Genomic DNA, 21,426 nt, shown 5'->3' with positions numbered 1-21,426 from the left:
GTCTTGTCTTAGTTTGCAGGATATTCTCTAAGTCCTGCTCATGTCTTGCCTTAATTACCTGGATATTTACTAATTCCTGCTCATGTCTTGCTTTAATTAGCCTGATATTTACTAAGTCCTACACATGTCTTGTCTTAATTGGCCGGATATTTAATAAGTCCTGCTTATGTCTGCCTTAACTGACTGAATATTTACTGACTCCTGCTAATGTCTTGACTTAATTGGCCGGATATTAATTAAGTTCTACTCATGCCCTGCCTTCATTGGCCGAATATTGACTATGTCATGCTCATGTCTTGCCTTCATTGGCCGTATATGGACTAAGTCATGCTCATGTCTTGTCTTAATTTGCCAGATATTGACTAAGTTCTGCTCATGTCTTGCCTTAATTAGCCGGATATTTACTTATTCCTGCTTATGCCTTTTCTAAATTGGCAGGCTATTAACTAAGTCCTGCTCAAGTCTTGCCTTCATTGGTCGGATATTTACTAAGTCCTGCTTATGCCTTGCCTTAATTGGCCGTATATTTACTGAGTCCTGTTTATGTCTGCCTTAATTGGCCGGATATATACTAATTCCTACTCACGTCTTGCCTTAATTGGCCGGATATTTGCTAAGTCCTTTTCATGTCTTGCTTTAATTGGCCGGACATTGACTAATTGAAGCTCATGTCCTGTTTGTGTTGGTCGGAAATTTACTAAATCCTGCGGATTTGTTGCCTTAATTGGTCAGATACTGACTAAATCATGCTCATGTCTTGCCTTCATTGGCCGTATATTGACTAAGTCCTGCTCATGTCTTATCTTAATTGGCCGGACATTTACTAAGTCCTGCTCATGTCTTGTCTTAATTAGCCGTATATTGACTAAGTCCTTCTCATGTCTTTCCTTCATTGCCATTGAGTCAGTTTTTTGCGACCGGCAAGAAATGCGCTCAAAGATCTCAATTCAAAAAACTCAAAAGAATCCAAAAGTGTTTAAATAATTCAAAGAATCCAAAGAATTCCAAGAATTTAAAAGAATTCAAAAGTATTAAAGTATTCAGAGAATTTGAAAGAATTCAAAGAATCATACATTATAAATATTCTGTTAATTACTTCATTTTTTGTTAAGCTATAAGTGATTCTTTGATTTGCATGTTGATGAATTTTAAACGAATTCCAAAGAATTAAGAGAATTCAAATGTATTCAAAAGATTTCAAAGAATCTGAATGGTTTCAAAGAATTCAAACGAAATCTTCTTAATTTTAAGTTGTTAATATTCATTTTAAGTAATACTTGATTTTTTAATTCAAAGGTTCCAAAAAATTCAAACAGGAAAACAATGCTACACATAGCAAATCATTCGAAAGAATACACAGAATTTAGACGAGTTTAAATGATTTACAAGAATTTAAAGAATTAAAAGAATTCAAAGAATCCAAGGAATTCAAAAGAATTCAAAGAATTTAAAAGATTTCAAAGAATTAAAAAGATTTCAAAGAATTAAAAAGAATTCAAAGAATTTAAAAGATTTCAAAGAAATAAAAAGATTTCAAAGAATTAAAGAGAATTCAAAGAACTATAAAAAAAGATGTTCTGCCCTTTAACAAATGAAAAGCCAGAGGGTTGCTGAGGGCGGTTCTCTTTCCTTTGTGAGTTAAAATAAATAATATAGTTTTTGTAAATAAAAAAATAAATGTGAAGCATGCAAATTTTAAATATACTCTTAAATACTTTATTTGTTGTTAAGCAATAAGTGATCCTTTATTTGCATGTTGAAGAATTTTAAACGGATTCGAAAGAATTAAGAGAATCCCAAACTATTCAAAAGAATTCAAAGAATCGGAATGGTTTCAAAGAATTCAAACGAAATCTTTGTAATTTTAAGTTGTTAATATTAATTTTAAGCAACGCTTCATTTTTGAATTCAAAGGTTTCGAAAAAATTAAAGCAATAAAACAGTGCCACCGATTGCAAAGAATTCTTAAGAATACACAGAATTTAGACGAGTTCGAATGATTTAAAAGAATTTGAAGAACACAAAAGGATTCAAAGAGTTCCAAAGAATTCAAAATAATTCGAAGTATTCAAAAGTATTCAAAGAATTCGAAAGAATTCAAAAGAACTTGAAGAGTTTAAAAGAATTCAAAACAATTCAAATAATGTAAAGACTTCAAAAGAATTCAAAAAAATTAAAATAATGTAAAGAATAAAAAGAATTCAAAGTATCATCAAAAAAGATTTTCTGCGCTTTGTTCCACACTTTAATTTTTGGTTAAGTAAAAAGTGATCCTTTATTTGCCAATTAAAGACTTTTAAACGTATCCAAAATAATTTACAAAATTAAAGAGTATACCAAATATTTCAAAAAAATTTTAAAGATTTCACAAAATCTGAATGCACTCAAAAAATTCAAACGAAATCTTCCTAATTTTAAGTTTTTAATATTATCGAGCATGAAAATAATGTAACAGATTGAAAAGAATTCAATAGAATGCAAAAAGAAGTCAAACATTATCAAACTAAATCAAAAGATTCAAAATAATTAAAAAGAATTTGAAGAATTTAAAGAATTGGAATGAATTTTTAGTATTAGGTCGTTGCTTTTAATTTGAAGTAATAATATTTTTATTTAAATAATTAAATAAATCAAAGGATTCAACAAAATGCAAACAATTTTTAGAAAACTAAATATTCAAAAGTATTCAAAGAATTAAAAAATTAAAAATAGTTTTAAAATGATAAAGATTTCAAAAGCGTTAAAAAGATATCAAACAAATTTAAAATAATTTTAATAATTCCAAGAGTTAAAACGAAATCATTTGAATTTGTTAATATTAATGTTGATTAACACTTAATTTTTTAATTCAAACAAATAAAAAAAGTTTAAGTGTGAAAACAATTCAGCAGATTGCAAAACATTCAAAAGTATTTAGAGAATTAAAAAGATTCGAAAAGTATTCTAAGAATTCAAAAGAGATCAAAGAATTCAATCAGTTCCAAAGATTTAACAGAATTAAAAAATTAAAAATAATTCAAAAGAATTTTAAATAATTCAAGGAATCAAAATCTTTTCAAAGAATTCAACTAAATTCTTCTTGATTTTAATATATTAATATAAATTTTAATTCATAATTAATTTTTAAATTGAAAGCATGAAAACCATGCAACAGAGTGCAAAGAACTCAAAAAATTACATGGATCTCAAGCGAATTCAAAGAATTAGAAAAATTAAAAAGAAATTTAAAAATTTCAAAGAATTCATCAAATTTATAAGAATTCATAAGCATTCAAAACATTATAAAAGAATTGAGATGAATGTTTAATTTGAGGCGTTTGCTTTAAATTTGAAGTAATACTACTTTTTTGAATTAGAAAAATAAAAATAAATTCAAATAATGCGAAGAATTCAACATAATGCAAACAATTGAAAATAATTCAAGAAAATTAAACAATTAAAAATTATTGAAAGAATTTAAAATCACTACATCATCCAAAAGTATTTAAATAATGTAAATATACGCTTTCTCATAAGTTGAGGTCAAAATTATTATTTTTGGTTTCGTGTTCCTACTCGAAAGCATAAAGTTCAGTTCTTGCAAGAAAATTGGAATCATCAGCTAAATCACGCCTACTTTTTTACTTTCCTTGCTTTTGAATATCACGAATAACCATATTTTTAAATAAAAGATTCAATAAGTGGAATTAAAAAAGTAAGTAACAAAATGGTAAAAAATTGTTGTCGTGTGAGATATTGACGTTTCCTAAACAATTAGAAACAATTCAAAAAGTTCAAAAAACTCAAACTAATTCTTTATGTCGTTAATTTTAGTCCTGAGTAATACCTTATCTTTGAAATATATGAGATCTAAAATAATTGAAAATTATTCAAAGAATTCAAGAGTTTAAAGAATTTAAAGAATTTAGAAGAAGCCAAAGAATCCAAATGTACACAAAGAAATTAAATGAATGTTTTAGTTTAGGTTTCTGTTTATAATTTTAAGTAATACTTAATATTTCAATTTAAAAAATTAAATAATTCAAAGAGAGCAAAAAAAATGCAACGCAATGCAAAAAATTAAAAAGAATCAGAAGCCGTTTGGATATAAAAAAGAATTCAAGAGAGTTTGAAGAATTGAAAAAAGTTCAAAGACTTTGAAAGAATTCTAAGAATTCAAAACCATCTAAAAGTATTCGTAGAATCCCGAAGTTTCAAAAGAATTCAAGAGAATTCAAAGAAATTTGAAGATTCAAACGAATTTAAATAAATTCTTAACTATTAGCCTTTCTTCATTTTCGAATCTGATAAATTCAAAAGAATTGAAGAGAATGTGAGCCATCCCAATAGAACTAAAAGAATTCAAAAGGTTTTAAAGAATCGAAAAGTATTTAAAAAATACTTGAAAAATTCTTTAAAAAAAATTAAGAATTCAAAGAATCAAATAGAATTCAATGTATTCAAAATATTTAAAAAATATATATGTACTTAAAGAATCTGAGAGAATTCGAAACAGTTTAAAGATTGTAAAAAATATTTAAATAAGTTGATGAATGCAGAAGAATTCAAAAAGTTTTAAAAAACCCCAATGTAATGGAAAGAATTCAAGATGACTCAGAGAATTCGAAACTATTCAAAGAATAAAATATAATTTAACATATTTCACAGAAGTCAAAGGAATGTCAAGCATGGCAAGTTTTTTAAATAATGTGGAGAATTGAAAAGTATTTAAAGAATATTAAATATTTAAAAACTTTTCGAAGAATTCAAGTGATGTCAAGTAATTTGGATGGTTACCAAGAATTCACAAAAAGGCTACCAATTACACTATTAGAGAAACCTGAGGTTGCGTAAATGAGAAGGTGGCAGCACATGTTTGGGAATATTTTTGTATTTAGACATGTAGCCACATTACAAAACTTAAATTTCTGTCGTCGTTACCGACTTAGTCTGTACGAAATCAGAAGGGCGCTTCTCCTAGCAATCACAACTGCGAGGTGGCGCTCGCATCTTATTCTGAAACTGATTTCTCAATATTCAAATAAATTGAAATTCAAGGTTTTGTGGTGAACATTGCAAATATTAAAAATTAATATTTATCAATAATATAGAAACTAGAATTGACCAGACAGACCTGTCCCATAATAATACCAATAATACCTATCGTTAAAAAAAATTAGCACGATATTTTAATTTCCCAATTTTTAGATCGGCGGAAAAAATAACATGGGACGGTCGGTAATACGTGACATCATAATGTATCACATGCCCCTAAGGTAGCCACTAAAATTAAGAGAAAATCTTGAATAATTTTCTGGTTAAGAAAATTTTACACCAGTCAATAAAATTCAAAGTTTCAGTGTTTGAAGCTAAAAATTTTGTTATATAAAGTATTTAAGAATAAATTGCAAATTAAACCAATCGAAGTGGAAGTTTTCTGATCACTGAGCGTTCTAAATATTTAATTAAAACATTTAAAACAGCGATTTCGGGCCCAAACATTTGAAAAGCATTTGAAATTGTGCAATATGGATTCAGAAGCCTTTAACTTTGTTTAATTTAAAATAATGTCATGTGAAATTTAAGTATTAAAAATTTACATTTTTAATCTTGCAACAATTGGATTTGAATTAGTAAAAATGCAGGCTTCAAAAATAGCATTTTAAAATTTAGGTTTATAAACGGCTTAATTTGAACTTAAGAATTTCTTAATTTTAGCATTTCAAACTCAAAGTTTAAAACAATTCGTAAATTAAAAATAAACTCTTATTCTTTGATATGCTCAAATGTCGAAAAACATCCATACGGTTACATAAGATTTGACGAAATTATGACAATGAGAACTGGATATATAGACCAAAAATAAACTTTTTTTCAGACTATTAAATACAAAATTTGACCAAAATTAAAGAAATATGTGGCCATTGATAAAAATGTTTTAGGGAGGAGAAAATATAAAAAATGTCTGTGCTTATGCAATGAAAACCACTTATTGTGACGAATTCCGCACCTAATCAATTCAATTTTGAACCTAATGAAACCTCAATGAATCTAATACTATACTATTAATAATTTCAAACCTTCAAAATAAAAATATTTTATGATTAGGTATTGCAAATCAAATTTTCTAAAATATTAAAAAATTTAATATTTTAAATATTTGAAACTGAAATTTTCAAGAATTTTAAATCAAACTTATTTATAAATTCAAAATTTTTATATTGCAAGAAACTTGAAAGGATTGGATAAGTTTTTCTACTAAAAATGTAAGGATTTACCTATTATTTATTTAGTCTAAGTTTCAAAATATTGGCGCCATCCTACCTTCTATAATGTTTCCAATCGTTATTACATACAAGCTATCACAAACTAAGTGATACGAGTAATTTCACAGAAAATCTGCATTATCAAAAGAGTAGTTACTTTTCGACAGTATAGATGTCACTTCAGAATCTGTGGAAATATAATTAAAAAATATCGATCAACTCAACTGGCCCTAAAATAATAACATCTATGAAAAATAGTTTCAATAAAAATTAAGGAAACAGGTTCTAAAATTTTCATTGTTGGTGCTGCGGTGGCGCAGTTGGTAGCGGCCCTCACATGTAATGAAGAGATTGTTGGTTCAAACCCAGCCCGCAGTGAATTTCCTAGAACTCATTTTTCTCGCGTTTTCAATTAATTTCGCATAATAAAAATTGATTATGATATAGTAGTTCTTCTACTTATCAACCGTACAATACAGAGACCTCTGTCGTACAAACATCAAATAACCACAATCTGTGGGAATAGAAATCGACACTCGCGATCAAGTAAACTGTTTAAGTCTAACGCAAATCTTTTTTCTGAATATACGCTATCTCGGGCTAAGCGATACAAGTAATTTCCCTGGCGAACCGAATAAACCGAATGGAGCCTCTACAAAGTACCCGTAAAGATCCCACTGTGTCCCCATTCGGTTCCTTTTTAAAAAAACTCAAAAAACCAGCAGAATAAACTTTAAATTGTTGAAATTCGGATTCTACGCTAAAATTTGTATTAGAAACTCACGGAGTAATCGCAATACTTCTTCTTACAGCGTTAAAAACTTTTAAAAATAAAATACCTGTCATTTACATGGGCCGAAGGCGCCTTCAAGTGCATATTCTTTTAATAGCAGTTATAAAGCATTCCGTCGGTAACTTCAAGAATTTTGTCTGAATGCTAGCTCCACGCAGTTGAAAGCTCAGACAACAACGCTGGGATGCAAGTTAGAGAGAAGTTTATTTGTAAATTTCGCGCGCAACATACTACTTGAGCTATTATGGATGCGCTTGAAGTCACCTTCAGCAGAAGTTAATGACATTCTTATACATTTTTAAGGCTGCAAAAAAAGCAATTTAACGTAGAATCCGAATTTTAACAGTTTAAAAGTTGATCTTGCATTTTTTTTAGTTTTTTAAAAAGGAACCGAATGGGGACCCAATGAGGTCTTTACGGGTACTTTGTAGAGGATCCATTCGGTTCCTGCAGTCCGCCAGGGTTCACAGGAATCTGTATTGTAAAAAGAGTACTTTCTATCGATCTATATAGATGTCACTCCACAATCTTTGGAAACAGAATGAAATACTATCGATCAAGTTATCTCTCTAAATAACAGATAAAAATTTGCATCATTTTTGACAAGATGGAAAATAAATTTTTGTAATTTTCGAGTTATATTTTTCTGACAAAAGATCCTCTCACAATCGATCCACTTGGAATTGAACCACAAAACTTCCGATTGGACTGTCGATCAAGTAAGCTCTCAAATCGAACGAAAATTTTTTTCTGAACATACGCCATCTCAAGCTAGCTGATACGAGTAATTTCATAGGTTATCTGTATTATCAAAATACTAGTTTCGATCGATCTATGTAGATGTCACTACACAATTTGTGGAAATAGAAATCAAATCTATCGAAAAAGTTAACTCTCCAAATAACATTAAAAAAATTAGAAATATTTTTTAAAAAGATAGAAAATACATTTTTTCAATTTTCAGATTATATTTTTCTGAAATCTATTCTCTAACCATCGATCCAAAGGAATCGAACCACAAAAGTTCCGATTTTCGGTCGGGTACTTTACCAATTGAGCTATTAGAGAGATTAAACGAAAATCTTTTTTCGGAAATATACGCTATCTCAAGCTAGGTGATACAAGTAATTTCATAGGAAATCTGTATTATCAAAAAAGTAGTTACTATCGTTCAGTACAGATGTCACTCCACAAGCTGTGGAAATAGAAATCGAAACTATCGATCAAGTAAACTCTTCAAATCGAACGAAAATCTTTTTTCTGAATATACGCTATCTCAGGCTAAGTGATACGAGTTATTTCATAGGAATTTGTATTATTAAAAGAGTAGTTTCTATCGATCTATATGGATGTCACTACACAATCTGTGGAAATAGAAATTAAACCTATCGAAAGAGTTAACTCTTCAAATAACACGTGTGTCCTTTCTCGACAAACAGATAGGCACATTCGTAAAAACCTGTTATGAATAATGTTTTGGAAGTTCTGTCTTTTGTTTGAATCGTGAAAAATAGCATTAAAAGAATTTTTTTAAAAGTAAAATTTTTGAAACCCCACACACGAGACGAAAAAAAATTAAAAAACATAAGATGTGATGAGAATGTGTCCACGCAGCGCGCTGACTTTTAATTGTTAATATAGTTTTTCACGATTAACCCTCCGTCGGGCGCAATCTGCCTGACCGGCCAGCTTACGCTGTTATCATTAATTTTTTCTATTACAGACCGCACAAGCGCTTACACTTCTTAGTTTGCCTTTTTCAATATAAGATCTTTTGAAATCACATATCATGTTTTCAAAATTCAAAATGTCGGATCCAATATGGCGACTATTGGAACACGAAATCTCAGAATTGGCCATTATATTTTCAACTTTTCTGAAACTTGACGTACGGGGTATTTTCAAAGTCGTTGAAATTTGATGTACGGGGGTTTTCAGGGTCGCTTAATATGAATTTGATATCAGTTGTTGGTCAAACAAAATGGCGAATTCAAAATGGCGGCCTAATTAAAAAAAAAACTTCTCCGTTATACACAACAATCAATATAAGGGAGTTTTCGGGGTCGCTGATTATGAATTTGATATTTATTTTCGATCAAACCGAATGGTAGATTCAAAATGGCGGACTAATTTAAAAAAAAACTACTTCATTGTACACAAAAATCAGTGTAAGGGGGTTTTCGGGGTCCCTGAGTACGAATTTGATATAAGTTTTCATAAAAACAAAATATCGGATTCAAAATGGCGGACTAATTTTACAAAACTGCTCCATTACAGTTTTAAAAATTAGTCCACCATTTTGAATCCGCTATTTTGTTTTTCCAAAAACTGATAACAAATTCGTAATCAGCGAACCCGAAAACCCTCTTTCACTGATTTTATTCTATAACGAAGTAGTTTTTTAAAAATTAGTCCGCCATTTTGAATCCGCCATTTTGTTTCTCGACAAACTGATATCAAATTTGTAATCAGCGACCCTAAAATTCCCCGTACATCAAATATCAATGACTTTGAAAATACCCCGTACGTCTAGTTTCAGACAAGTTACAAATATAATGGTATATTCTGAGATTTTACCTTCGATTAGTCGCTATATTGGATCCGCAATTTCGAATTTTGAAAATTTGACATCAGAATCGTAATCAGCGATCCCAAAAACTTCAATCCAAGGTTTAAGAAGAATCATTTCATATTTATTTCTCGAGTAAATACAGGTGGCCTGTTAGGCACATTGCGGCCGAACTCGTTAGTTTTAGGGTTGCACCCGACGGAGGGTTAAAACACAAAATACATATGCTATCAAAAAGTGATTTTCAAGAAATTTGTAGATTCTTTTGGGATGCACAATTTTTGTCAAGCCATCTTTTCACATATTTTGTACAGCTAAACCACAAAATGTAATTTTTGATTTTCCATTACTTTTGTATGCTGTCAAAATTCAAGTTTTCAATTTTTCACAAAAATTCAAAAAGCTGTTATGATAATCTCGTGGAGAGTTAAAAAATGAACATTTTTCTCTTCTTGACTTTTTTTCTATCGTGCTTTGTTTGGCTTAAAATGTTGATTTTCGTGTGTTTTTTGGAATTTGGAAATGCTATAACCAGGATCGATTTTAGTTATATAAAAAAATATATCACGATAAATTGGTCGCTTGTTTAAATACAATAAATATCGGTACATAAAGTTTTTAAATTTTGAAAAAAGTGGTCTCAAATATTTCCAAAATTGAGGGGGCCTTAAAACGTGGACATTTGATATAAACGGGGGGGGGGGGGGGGGGGGTAAATTTTACACAAATCTAATACCCTCTCTTGATGAGAACGTTAAAATTAATTAATTCGTGTGCTATCAAAAAGTGATTTATAACAAATTTGTAGACTTTTATGAAATGCACATTTTTTGTCAAGTCATCTTTTCACATATTGTGTACAGTTTAAAGGCAAAATGTAATTTTTGATTTTCCATTATTTTTTTTATGGTGTCAAAATTTGAATTTTTGATTTTTCAAGAAAGTTCAAAAAGTCGTCATGATTATCTTGTAGATATTGTAAAAAAAAATCATTTTTCTTATCTAGACTTTTTTTCATATCGTTCGTTATTTGGCTTAAAATGGTGATTTTCTTGTGTTTTTTGGAATTTTGCAAATGCTATAACTATGGTGAATTTTGGATTTATAGAAAAAAGTCATGAGGAGTAATTGTTTGTCTTTTGGGATACTATGAACATCCGTATATAAAATTGTTGAATTTTGAAAAAAAGTGGTCTCAAAAAATTTCAAAATACGCTCACTTTTTGAATTTGTATTGTAAATTGCTGAATAACGAACTTGTCCTTTATTTTAGGACACTTAAAGAGTGTAGCAGAGGCCAATCCAATCTTTCAATTATTTCGGAAGTTAGCGTGCTTACAAACTAAAAATCTACAGATGCACGTACACACATACAACCGCAGAATGACACATTCGGAAATACATTTTTTTCGTATTCAACATTTTTTTCGTATGTTTTATTAGTTCTGTTTTTTGTTTGAATCGTGAAAAACAGCAGTAAAATCATTTTTTTTAAAGTGAATGTTTTTAAAACCCACACACGAGACGAAAAGAAATTAAAAACCAGAAGTTGTGATGAGAATGTGCCCACGCAGTGGGCTGATTTTTTTTTGTTAATATAGTTTTTCGAGATTAAAACACAAAATACGCATGCCATCAAAAATTGAATTACGACAAATTAGTAGATCTTTTTAAAATTCACATTTTTCGTCAAGACATATTTTCACTTATTTTGCACAGCTAAACCGCAAAATGTAATGTTTGATTTTCCATTATTTTTTCATGCTGTCAAAATTGAATTTTCGATTTTTCAAAAAAATTTAAAAAGTTTTCAGAATAATCTTGCAGGGCATTGAAAAAAAAAACATTTTTCTTCAGCTGATTTTTTTTCATATCGTACAACATTTGGCTTAAAATGTTGATTTTCGTGTATTCTTTGGAATTTTGTAAATGCTATGTATATTCCAGGGGGGTAAAAACGTGGAAATTGGACGAAAATGAGGAGGAGGGGTCAAATTTTACACAAATCTAATACCATATCGTTGTGTGATGAAGGTCAATGGGAATCGGCGTTGTGGGCTGCCGTAAAAACTATCAAGCGAGATAACGGATAAGGGCGGCCGGCGCAGCGGCTTCGTCCCCTCTCACCTCGTCTCGCGGTTGTGTATTAGCTCGTTGACAGGCACGCTCGGCGTGACGTTCGCGGCGGCGATTCTCCGCATCCATGTTCTCGTTAACCTGGGACCTTTCGACACTCGCAGGCTAATGGCAGAAAGAGGGGGAAGGCCTGACAATGGATGACTCACTCAAGGAGGACAGGCAAACTCGTCGTTTTCGAACCTGGGAAATGTTCTAAGCTGTCTTTTCGACCTTCACTTAATTTTCTGTAGGAAAATTTAGCGAGAGTTTACTCATAAAGCTTTGTGGAATTTCCGAGGTTCTCAACTATGTACTTGACATATAAAATTGTCATGAATAATGTTTTAATGGTTCTGTTTTTTGTTTGAATCGTGAAAAATAGCATAAAAAAAAATTTTTTTAAAGTAAAATATCGTTCTTTATTTGGGTTTAAATTTTGCTTTTCGTGTGTTTTTGGAATTTTGTGAATGCTATAACTCTGGTAAATTTAAAATGATTGAACTTTGAGAAAAGTGGTCTTAAAAATTTTCAAAATATGCGTACTTTTTGAATTTTTATCCCAAATGGTTTTGTAATGAACACAACCTTTATTTTAGAACACACAAAGAGTATAATAAAGGCGAATCCAATCTTTCAATTCTTTCGAAAGTAAGCATGCTTACAAACTGAAAATCTACATACATACGCACTCACAGAAACACATAAAAGAAGACGGACACATTTCGTCATTTTGCTTAGTTACTTCGCACGTCATTGTACTCTAAACCTCTAATAAAGAATCATGATATCTTATAAAAGAAATCGCATTTGGTGATCCTGCCAGAATTGACTTTTCGATCTTCAAATATCTGCAAATAAAACTGAGAAGAAGAATACAATAGAAGTCGGTACTTGTAAAAGGCCTGGAATCTACGGACCCAGGAGAAAAGAATTCTACGGAATTCAACGCAAAGGTACTCCGGGATAATAGCACGGTAATATCCCGCCAACAAAAGTGAAAAGGTACGAGATATTGTTCGAAAAAACCCTACGAGGCCCACAATCTGGCGGAACACGCATCTGCGTGAAACCGCAGCCAAGCAGCCCACTCAGCAACATAGATAGCAGAGCCAAGCAGCTGACTCAACAACGGCGATAGCAGAGCGACACATCACTTATCCAGCAGCATCTTACTAACGGTGCCTAAAGTCCATTGTCTACGGACGACACTACCGAAGCGATAAACTGCCACCGTAAGCATTTAAGCAATGATAAAAACTATCTGAAACTCCAAAGATTCCACTGTATTAAAACACTTCAAAGTATACATCCCTTTGTACGCGTAAAGAAGACACCTGACGTAACGAACGGCAACTCTTCCTTTCCCCCCAGACGATATCCTATTCAACACTGCGGCAATGACTTCACGCACGCAATCACCAAATCAAGAACAGCCCTCTACTCAGTCCACTCATGAGTTATTACTACAAATCATGCAGAAAGTTGACGATCTGGTCCTTGAATATCAACTTTTAAAACAAGCAGACAAAATCAGAACTGAGGAAATTTTAAAGCTAGCAGTCAAAGTACTAATAACCGATGATAGGGACTCAGAAAAAGAGGAGGATAGGCAACAGCGACTGAGAAATGAAGAAATCCTAAGAAATCGGCAACAAGAAAGACTAAACCTAACGGAAACTAGGAATCCTACAACCATACCAATGAGACGCAATGAAGGAATACCAGCCAAAGATCTTATTAGAAACATTCGTCATTTAGGATTTTCCCCTATCAATACATTTTCTGAATTATACGAGACCTTAAGACAAAACCTCAAACAAATCGGTTCCGTTCTATCAATAAAAAATAAACTTGACCCATGCAAACAAGGAAAAACAGAGGCAGTTCAAAATTTCTCTTTGCCGTTCAAACGAATCACTAGCGAATTCAAATATGCAGTTCAAGCACAATCCCCTACAGACGAAGACCAAAGGAGAATTAGATTGGAAATTGAAGAACAAGAAAGTCTCAACCGATACATGATAAATCTCAGAAGGGAAATAGCTGAAGCACTGAACCAAATTATACCTTTGGCAGAAAAAGCAAAGATGACATGCAATAAGTGTGGAAAAATTGGACACTTCGCAGCCCAGTGTTACTCAAATAAACCACAAAATTTTCAAACAGGCCATCACGAAAAGAGTCCCAGGAATAAATGGAGGAACAAATCCAGTACGAGGAATCAGCAGCATCTCTGCCATATGTGGAGAACTTAAATCAATACGAGGAAGAAGAAGTGATGGACAGTAATACAAATTACTATTAGACACAGGAGCCGCGAGAAATCTAATTAAAAAAGGAACAATCTCCAACCTACCAGCCTTTAAATATAAAAAGAAATTTGCGATAGGCAACGATCTGCAATACACAAATGAAGCCTGCCATTTAAATTATTTCGGCAAAATTCACCTATTTCATTTAGTCGATGACGATTTCCCATTATTAGAGGATGGAATTATAGGTCAGCCTTTCCTTAAAAAATTCTTTCGCCACACAATAACACCAATCCACCTTCTGGTGGATAGTATTAAAACCTAGCACCCAAAACAATCAAGTATGTAAAATATCTATCAACGAAGAAAACCAACATATTTGGATTGAAAAGCAGGAAAATATTCCTGATGGTATATACACCATCCATCGAGGAACAGTCACCGTGCCATGCTACAATTACTCGGACAAACCCAGTAGAGTAATTGATAACCCACAGTTCGAGAAAATTATAACTATCAAAACCATCAACACACCAATACCACACATAAGGAAAAAATCAATTAACCTTGAAAAAGGAACAGACCAATTTTATCAAAAACAAGATAAATTCCAGGAACTGCCTAATAACTCCAAATTAGATCACATAGAAAAGGAACATAGGGACATTATACAACAGGGACATTTTGAGTATAATCGTGTGCCTTTCGGATTAAAAAATGCCCCTGCTACTTTTCTAAGGATGATGGACCGAGCATTCCACGGTTTAATAGGCAAAAACTGCTTTGTCTACATCGACGATATCGTCATATTTGGCAACACTCTTCAAGAATACAAACAAAATCTAGAACTGGTATTAAAAAGGATAACGGAACTAGAATTAATACTTGAACCCACAAAATGTGAATACCAAAAACCCGAACTCGAATATCTTGGCCATGTCATAACCAAAGATGGTGTCAAACCAAATACCGAAAAAATTGAAAAAGTACTTAATTTCAAACAACTCGAAACAATTACGGACGTACAATCATTTTTAAGTCTAGCGGGTTATTACCGAAAGTTTATAAGAATCTTCTCTACTATTGCAAACTCTCTAACGAAACTGACATAAAAAGACACACCCTTTAATTGGACACCATCATGTGAAGCATCTTTCACAACACGCAAAAAAGCACTAGTCCTGAAGTTTCCGGACTTAAAAAACAGTTTACCCTAACTACTGACGCATCTAACTACGGACTAGGGGCAGTTCTCTCTCAAGAGGGGCACCCATGCCTCTTCATCTCCAGACCACTAAACAAGGCTGAGGAGATTTACACTACGAGTGAAAAAGAACTTCTCGCTTTAGTTTGGGTAGCCAAACGCTTACGGCAATATCTTTTAGGTAAAGAATTCAAAGTATAAACCGACCACAAAGACCTGCTTTGGCTCCACGATGAAAAAGACCCAAGTTCTAGGCTTGTACGGTGGAGATTGCATTTAGAGGAATACAAATATTCAATTGAGTATGTCAAAGGAAAGAAAAACAAGGTAGCAGACTGCCCTTCTAGACTTTTCCCGAATCACAACGACGATATAGGAAAAGTATTTGCAATAACAAAAGATACCTTAAGAGAGGCTATGAAATCAGCTGGCCTAATGGACGAAGTGGAAGACCAATTACCAATTACCAGAAATATAAATTTTCAATATATTAGTAATAACTGAAGATAAAACACTAGAGGAAAGAGAAAAAATAAAACTCCCACCAAGAAGAACGAAGAAAACTGTAGAAGAACCCGAACTTTTGGAAAACGAAACACTACATGAAAATAATAATAACCAGGAATAAGGAGTTTTTAAAACAGGAAACATCTACGAAGATTTCATGCAATGGAGACTACAACCAATTCCTGGAAAAATTAAAATTAAGCCTAATGCTATAGGAAAACTATGGATGAATATAACAAAAGAAGACCTACCACCATACAATGAAGAACAATGGCTAAGAAAACTGGGATTTTTAATAGAAGAAATTCTAGCAAGGCAACTCTCTTTAATTAGATTATTAATCGGAATAATAAGTCCTTTAGAAGAAGAATTATTCTAAGAAATGATAGAGTTTATATCCACTCTGTACCCCGATCTAAGTTCCCTCATATGTGTCACAAACACCAGAGAACTAACTAAGGAAGAAAAAGAGGAAGTCATAAAAGATGCTCACGCAGACCATCTCGGCGAACAAAATACACTGGAAAAAGCCAAACGATTAGGATAACTTCCATCCACAATCTAATGAAAACATCGAGAGGATGCACTCCACATTAGGTAACTTGATCCGGACAACAATAGCGGTAAATAATAAAAATTGGGATGACAACCTGAAATTTGTAAACTTTATAATAAACACTACAAAGAAACAAACGAAAGGATTCTCGGCCTACGAACTTACTTTTGGTAGAGAACCTAACATTCCATCTGCAGTCCAACAAAATCCAAGGATTACTCACCAACACCTCATCAAAAAATGGAAAAGGAAATACGAAGCGAACTTAATGAAAACGAGGGAACGAATTCAATTAGAAAACGAAAAAAGGAAACAGTCAAAGGTACATCTATTCCATGAAACATTGCGATTAATCATCGGCAACAATCTAACATCAACAAAGGATAGAATCGACGCTAATGGTAACACTCTCGAACTCGCTAAAAAAGCTTTTAATTGAAGCTGCACCACCCAATTCGAAATTCAATTAGTCAAGGGTAGACTCAAACGGTTAAAAGTGCAAAAAGATCTTACATAAACTTCTAGGAAGACAACGAGCAAAAAGAGTCCTAGCTAACTTTATAGGCGACATTTCAAAAACCTTATTTGGCAACTTAAGCGAATCAGACATAAACCAGATAACTTCCGGATTCGACAATATGTACAAAGATAATAAAAACATAGTCTCTATTTTGTCGAATCATCCTAAAATATTTAAATCAGTGTTGGATTCATCTTTAATGAATCAAGAATTTAACTTAGGCCAGGAAAACAAAAAAGGAAAACTTTCACGAAAGATTAGCACAGGACTAAATTTAGCAATGAAAGATAGCTACGTAAGCTCTAGAGTTTTATTGACAGCCATTATGATACATGAGACAACAGAAGATATGGACACTGCGATCAACGCAATATCTAATGGCAAACAAGGTATTGTGCACCCCAATCCTCATACTGACCATCCTAAAGAAAACAATACAGGAATTCGAGGAAAAGCACCGTACCCGCTACCACTTCGATAATCATGAGGACAACTGTCAGCACCTCCTCGATATAAGTGAAACATCCGTTTCTATTATCAAAGGATTACTAACATGCATAATTCAAATCATAGTACTTGACAAAGAAGAAAGAACGCTTAAACATATCATCTCCATCCCAGTAGCATTCCAAGGAGTTCACCTATCCATAGTCCCTGACTTCAGCTATGTAATAAAATACAGAGACTCATACATTACGACAGACACACAGTTAATCGAAACATGTAAACAAATATTAGAATACAACATTTTTAAACGAGCACTACCAAACATGAAACTAATCGAAAGTGACACTTGTGAAGCCAGTATCTTCAAAACATATACGGAAAATAAATGTAACACCTCATCGTATCTATTACACCATGAAATGTAAAAACTGCAAATTGTATAACAATTATGATACCCTCCACTTGAATTCCGAAATTGCACTAGAAACAGTTGAATGGTTTAAAACAGCATACCAAACAAGTTATGATGTAAGCGATTTAGATCAATTAAAAGACAGGCTTATTCAGTTACCGAAACTTAAAGAAATACAGGATTGAAATAGGCTAGATTATGTTCAGATGATACAGAAAATATGTTACGAAAAATAGCGAATCATCGCCGCACCCGGACATGGAAGGAAACAGCTGAATCCTGGTTAGGTTATTTGGGATATGGCTCAATAGGTTTAGTGGTTACATACATTTTGTAGAAATGATGAATATTCGAACTTATAAAATCCTGCATACCTAAAAAGTATGTTTATTCTGCGTGAAAACAAACATCGAAACGCCTACACATGTTGTTACCTACAATACTTCCGCTCAACCACTTTTAAATACACCTTTAAAAGTAAGGCGAGTTAAAGGGTTAAAAGATTAATATTTTGAAGCCCAAAACACTCTAAAAGGAGGGGTCAAATTTTGCACAAATCTAATATCTTCTTTTGATGAGAATGTTATTAAAATTACATTATATAATGTTAGAATTTAGTACAAAATGACAAATACGGAACTGCAATCCAAAAGTATCAAATAAGAACCTGAAGAATCTGCAGACAAAATTTTCAATGCTTTTTAAATTAAACCAGTGAAATTTTCAATAGCTGAATCAGTATTTTGAATTCTTATTGGTAAACCAGGGGTTTGCCGTCCTTGACCGGGCGAAGCAGTAACGGTACCTTTTCACGGAGACCTGTTTTGAATGAATCGTGGAATAAATATTTGTTACCGGATTCATTTCTAGCTGCTTTGTTGGTCTATGGCAAATTGGATTGGTTGCGAACGTAGATACGAACTCGATGTGTCAAGTTAATTCATCAGTTTATTCAAATTCGACCTCCGCGCGGTCAAGACATGAACCTACAGTCGTCTGGTACGCGAATGTCATCGATCTGGACTTGGTATTTCTCGAGTGAGAACGGCCATTATTGTGTACTGGTGTTTGTGTTAGATATAATTGGAGCCTGGCTGCAATAAGCTGTGGATATAATATTTTTAGCTTGAAAGTGGGGCTGCCCTTTGGCCACTTGGATTTTTCTTAAAGCGACGCTATAGATTGACGTAATGACGATTACGTGTCTCCCCACATATAGGCGCGAAGTATTATATCCTATTATATTGCAGCCGTGTTGCTATTTATTGTTGTGAGAGTAAAGTGACGGTTTTAAAAGATAATTTTGCAAATATTAGCACCAAAGTCTTGAATGATAAGCGTCATGCCTAACTGGCACTGAGTAATCAGTGATCCACGCTGATTAAACCAGTGATGGAATTCCACTGAGTAAAACAGTGAAATATTACTGATTGTCCGGGAAATAATTCTAGCTATTTCAAGAAGACTTAATTTTAAGAGTAAGTTCGTCTTTCAGTATAGCATTCTTGCTGATATAAATTTTTTCTATTTTTGAAATACATTCTACAGTTATTCTAATCACTTTAATCACAGATTAGTATGAAATATTTTTTTAACTTAAAAAGATGGATAAGCCGAATAATTTAAATTTGTCTTTTAATAAATATAAAATGGTTCACATGTCTAAGTGACAATATACTAATCTAGTTTTTGGACGAAAGAGTCATTTCCTTTTACTATGCAAGAACCGAGTTTTTTGTACATTCATACAATGCTTTATGCTGCCGTGGTAAATAAATGCAACAATATGTATAGTCTTTTAAATTTAAAGAAAAAATGTTATTGCCTATCGTTCGAAAGAATAAAAAATTATGTAATTTTGAAACCGTTTTCGTATTATCTTTATATTTTTCATATTTAGATAAATAAATACAGATAAATAGTCTTTAGAGGTTATACAGTTCCTTTTCCGTTTTCCTCTCCACTAAAAAAGGTTGCGAGATATTCGATATTCATCCGGGAAACGTGGGCGACTAGATACAATATTTCTAATATTTTTTATTCATATTTTTTTTGTGCTGTACATTTTTATCGACATTGAAAGTAAAATATTAATAACGGAAAAAGCATTCAAAATTTGTAAGAATAATTTTTATTTATGTAAATTTTCTCCACGTTTTACGTTTTTATCAAGAAATCCTATACGACTAGATACGATGTTCCCATATACATCTGATTTATATTTTTTGAAAGTTGCATATTTTTTGTTGAAAGCCAAAGTAATTTGTAATAATGGCAACAGTAATGCAAATTTTTTTCGAATAATTTTAATTTAATACAATTTTTTACACGTTTCACGTTTTCATACAGAAAGCCTAGACGACCAGATACAATATTCCTAATTTTTTTTTGAAGTTGCACATTTTTTATTAAAAGAGTAATTTTCATTTTAATTAATTTTCTTCATGTAAGACAGATGTGTTATCGATTTATGTATTCGATTCACAATAGACAATATAGAAATTTGTCAAATTCTCTGTGAATCACGAAAAAAATTATTTTTTAGCAATGATCAAGCATATTTTTTTTTTTTTATTTTCGAAATACTTTTTTTGTTTGTAGCAAGTTTAAAAACATTGTTCTTTATTAAAATTTTTTATTGATTGATATATAGAGAGGTCTTCTTGTCAAATTCAGAATTTATATTCTAATTTTTTATTTTAAAACATTCTGTGAAATGATAAAAAATGTATATGCAATATTATTAGCAATAAAACGAAATTTCATTTGTTTAGTACTATCCCTCTGTTATAAATAATCTTAGTTTAACCAATTTTTTTTGGAAACATAATGTTTAGTTTTGTATTGAACATTCTCCTGACTGGTATTCAGGGAAACATTTGCGTTTTTTATTTGAGCTAAAATTTACAACATGTATTTTCGTTCGAACATTCTTGACATAAAAGAATATGATTGAAAATAATTTTTTTGTTTTAAATTGTTTTCACTACAGTGAAATATTACTGTTATGGAAACTATATTTAATTTTATGATCAAAGAGGACACAATTTTTTTTAATGCAGAAGTTTTCTCTTGATAATAGTTTATACTCGAAATAATTTTTCAGTTTTTGTGTATTCAATCTTGTTAGATTGTTTTTTATTTCTAAATTTTGGGGGAATAAATTGGGTAAAAGCAGAATCTTTGTAGTAAACTGTAAAAGAAGTCAAAATTGTTATTTCATTCATTTTCTTAATGTGTTTTCTTAAGATATTAGGGTTGAATATCTAGTGTCAAGAGGTTTCCTTTCATAAAGTGTTAAATCAATCATAGAGTAAAGTACTCGATTAAGCTTTTAGAATTATGTTTAATACTGATCATATTTTTGTAATTTTTTGGAATAGTAGCGCTTATGATGCAGTAGAAGTAACATACTTGTTGCCAAAAGAATGATACTTTTTTAAATACTAATAATATTTTTTCTTCAAATGACACACTTGTTATTGTAAAATATGCGTTAGTAAAGAAACGTTAATGAAGAATAATGTAACTGAAAATAAAAATTGTCATTTTCGAATACTCTGAGCTGTAACCTAGTGTGGCGTCAATCGGTATTTAAGATGTTATTTTTTTATGCTGTAGCTCGCCTTTTTTGACCTCTACAACAAAGCCTGATTTTAGGGTACTTCGATTTTCTACCGTTGGAGGAGACTGGCATCAGGCTCATTTCTTGTTCTTCTATCAAGGGAGCCGGGACGCGTGACCCTGAGACGTGTAGATTACACTGTACGTGACATAACACTTCTCGGCCTTACCATATCCCC

This window comes from Belonocnema kinseyi, chromosome 4, assembly GCF_010883055.1.
Source record: "Belonocnema kinseyi isolate 2016_QV_RU_SX_M_011 chromosome 4, B_treatae_v1, whole genome shotgun sequence".
Lineage (NCBI taxonomy): Eukaryota > Metazoa > Arthropoda > Insecta > Hymenoptera > Cynipidae > Belonocnema > Belonocnema kinseyi.
The sequence above is the reverse complement of the archived record's forward strand: the minus strand, read 5'-3'. Positions refer to the sequence as shown.